This window comes from Pyxicephalus adspersus, chromosome 2, assembly GCF_032062135.1.
Source record: "Pyxicephalus adspersus chromosome 2, UCB_Pads_2.0, whole genome shotgun sequence".
Classification (NCBI taxonomy): domain Eukaryota; kingdom Metazoa; phylum Chordata; class Amphibia; order Anura; family Pyxicephalidae; genus Pyxicephalus; species Pyxicephalus adspersus.
Genome location: NC_092859.1, coordinates 121,110,872 through 121,115,215, shown reverse-complemented (window position 1 = coordinate 121,115,215; position 4,344 = coordinate 121,110,872).

Sequence of the window (4,344 nt, the reverse complement as noted above, 5' to 3'; positions counted from 1 at the left end):
GTTTAATTGTAACCAGATGGTGGAAATTGTAAATTCTTTGAAATACAATGTATACTTTGTATGCCTTACAATGTATCAAATAACATTATATATGGCTAAAACTTAAATAGCTGTATGTAACTAAAGACCACCCCTTGTATTGTGTATAAAAAGACCGCCTTGTCAAGTAAACAGAGTATATTCCTAAAACCATACTGTGTGCATGTGTGTTATTGGGATATCTCTCCAGACGTCTGTCTCTCTGGTGCAGGAGAAGTCACGGTGCATTCGAGGAACTAGAAGTAGAAGCAGATCCTTTCAAGGACTGCATAGTAATAAGAATATCGTTCCTGAGCCGGTGGGGTTACGGCTGGGAACATATATATATTCTGATGGTGCAGATCCAAAGGAGGGGTTTGTGTGCCTAGGAGAAGGTCCTCAAGGACCAGTTTTAATGGTTTGCTGGAATATTGTAGATGTTATGGTTGATATATTTATATGTTGGTTTATTTATGTTATTAAAATATTGGTTAAAATGTATGAGTATAATAAAAGGTATTTCTAGGTTATTTATGTTTTGTAATAAAATGGCGGAGGAAGGTGGGGGTGGGGGAAAGGGGTAGTTGAACTTGAAGGTTAATTGGCTTCTCATGAAATTGGGCTTTATAAAGCGCTGCTTAATATGTTGGTGCTATACAAATACAAGTAAATATAAATGTAAGCCTATTTTCACTATTTTTTAAGTCAGATAACCAATAAATTAAAGTGTTGTGTACAAGCGATAATCCTAGCATAAGTGTGTTGCTTGTGGTACTACATTGTATGTGCCAAGAGATAATAAATAATGCCAAATAGTTCATAATATTCTTCCTTATTATTTTTAAATTGAATTTAAGGGCAGAATTTTATATATTTTAATTTTGAACCGCTGTTCAATCTCCCTATAAATCCTGGTGATCATTTTTGTTGTAAACTGCAATTGAAAGTAAGGAAAAATCCAAAATATCAATTTATCACTAGAAAACATGGAAAAATCTTCCAATACAAAAAGTTAAATACGTCTATTACCACACAGATGCAAATGTATTTTTACCATTCCAAAATCTAAAATAAAGAATGAAAGCTTTGGCTTTAGATGTATTTTAGTCAACTATCCCAATCAATACTTTTTGTCTTTTGTATTGTTTTTTCATAGTTTTGTTCTCATACAAAAAGATTTGTATTAGGGTTGCATTTTAACTGCTTGGCATCTGGATTCTGTGGATGATTGTCCTCAGAAACAATTAAACTCTGGATTTCAGAATATTTATTTACATCATACTATAAACTAGGAGTGTGTACCTGGTCAGACTGCAGACATGCTGAATGTAAACAAAAGAATTTTTATACTAGCTGGTTTGGCGATGAAAGCGCTCATCACTTAGAGGTTATATCTGGGTACTTGGTACTGACAGTTAAACTGAAACTGCAAATCTGCTTCAAAAGTACAGTTATTTAGTTATTTCTTAAATGTAACTCCCACGCTTGGTGGAAAAAAGGACTATCTTTAAACAAAACCATTTGTCAAGACAGTGGTGGAAAGATTTGCCATGTGTCTATAATTTAAATGTCTGAAGATAACTGTTTTTCTAAAAGAAAAAAATTATTAGGGAGCTCAGTTTGCTAGCTTTATGAATAGATCATCTGAAATTGAATTTACACAGGCTATCCAAAATACCAGATCACATTTAAGTTTAGCCATTTATTTTTCACAACCTCTAAGGAACCCCTAAAATAATTTTTAAATATTGCGAAACCCCTGGTAAAGCCAATACATTTGGGGATCAGTGGGAAAAAAGATTCTTGATTGGTAGCTGGTAGAAAGAATTCTCCCCTATACCCCACCCCCTCCCCCCTCAATAGGCCACTGACAATGCCTCCTAGTATTTATTACCATACCATTGGTGGCTATTTCCAGAAACCATATACCAATATACTTGTCAATCTTAATCCCAACTGTAGGGGCAATGATAACCAAACACAAGTTGTGACAGTTTTCATTACTCATCCAGGTCCAAAGAATCAGACATTCGCCATTTTGCTTTAATTTGGCAACATTACATCAAAGAATATTATTACTGTAATGATATTTTATAAAACAAAGAAAAATTAATATAAAGCAAATGTAAAAACACAAAAGAAAAAAAAATACCTCCAGCAGAAAACAGTGTGCCAACAGTGACAACACTTTGGGTTGGGTACTTTCAGGTTGGATTGGGTGGTAATTTTTGTGGCCACAACTTTAACTGAAATGGCCTTTTTTTACATGCCTGTAACCTTTATGCTCGTTGGCACCACCTCCTTCCTCCTGTCACCCACCCACCCAAGCCTCCACCGTTTACCAGCCACCTGGTATTCCACAAAGATCAGACCAGGGTTGTTGCTGGAAGACTTGAAACAAGTAGACCATCCATGCAACGATGTCCAATTTTAAGTTTCCTTTGAGAGAAAAAAGATCAGCAAGGGAAGAAAGAGCAGGGTTTGCCAATGTGTATCATAGGCAATTTCCGTGCCATTTCTGGGGAGGGGGTCCAGAGGCTTGCAGAAAAAAAAGCCACTTTCTGCTTACTGTGGGATTGAGTCTAGTCAGGAAAAGGAAAAGCAGAATTTTGGGAAGAAGGAAAGCCTGATATCATTATTAACTGAGCATGTCCCAACAAACCAGGTGAGGTTTTGGCCAAGAATGGGGGCCTACCTGTCCTGTTTCTATCCATGGATGCAAGGGACCATCTACTAGTGGTTGTAGCTCTGCTATCCTTGGCAAACAAACTGTTGAAAAAAACAGTAGCACTGCCAATAATAAGGGACATGGCCCTGGAGTTGCACATTTTCTTAGGTAATAATGGGCCAGGCCTATGTACAGTTAGCACCCATATATGTAGCCCCAGTTTGGATATCTTAAGATATGAAGGTGAAGACCCAATCAACTACTATCCAAAATTAAGTATTAGTCTATAATGCAGCATATATATATATATATATATATATATATATATATATATATATATATATATATATATATATATATGGTACTGTTCCTCTACCACCCAAAAAACTGGAAAAGTTTAAGTTCTAATTTTTTAGAAAGACCCTTCCATGGTCTTGTGCCTCTGATACAAGATCAGGCCTAACCTTTTGGGCTCCTGGGGCATGCAGTCCACATTTGGTACCACAGGCTAAATGAAAAAGATTCACCTATGTACTATATACACAATGGCTGACACTGTAATTTTGTTCTTTGCTGTTGCTTGCCAAATGAAATGGAGCCCAATGTTCCTGAGCAACTTGGTGTTGTTTTTATGCCATCCAGTGTAAATACGTGCTGTAGTAGCATTACTGAGTCCAGAACAAACCACCATCATTTCTTTCTCACTGACTTCAATTTGTTAAGGTTTGGTATTGAAGCAAACAGAAGACGCAACAAGTAATTTTGCTATTATGGGGTTTTTATTCTTCATAATTACCTACATTTTATTACCTTTGTGAAGTTTCTGAAAGGAGGGACAGGTTTGCAAAGTTCACACACATTAATGTATTTTAAGCATATAGTGCTGCTCAGTTCTTTGAGGAGGGGAGGATGAGCAAATGTCACCCCACTGTGCTCTCCTCCAAAGGAAGTACAATGGTCATTCCATCTCACCCCTGTTCATTGATCCACCAGGACAGCCTGATGAATGATGTTAGGGGAGCGCTGCATATACACTAGATTTTGACAATCAAAATAATTTTTCTCAGGGGACAAAAACTTAGCATGTGTACAATGCTTTAGATAAGCCGATGTGAAGACTGTGCTCTCTATGGACTCATTCATAGTCAAATAATAATATGTTTATTAGATTCATTTTCCAAAAACTGCATAAGATCTGCATGTTTGGCTGGACCTTACATCCACAATGACTGCTGCATTTTACATCCTTGACAATACATTTTAATACCAGGTTCTGATACTTGTTTACTTGGTTCTGATACTTGACGGTTTCCGTCTCATGTTGAAATTTTGTTAGCAACTGTAAAATTTGGAATTTCCCATGGCTTTTTATTCTGGTTATATTATTCAGTAGGGAAAAAAAAGTAATTTTTCCCGACGGGGACACAGGTAGAAATAATGGTTTGGCAGGGGCTCTTATCTTCCCATTTTAATATTATATATATATATATATATATATATATATATATTTATTATCAGGAAAGAACTACCTGTATAAAATATTCTGAAATGTTAACTTGTATTCTCCATTGGAAGCCCTTGTGACAGAGCCTGTTACTCCAACAAAAAGAAGTGCCTGAAGAAAGACGGCAAGATAATCAAATAATAATTATATTAGT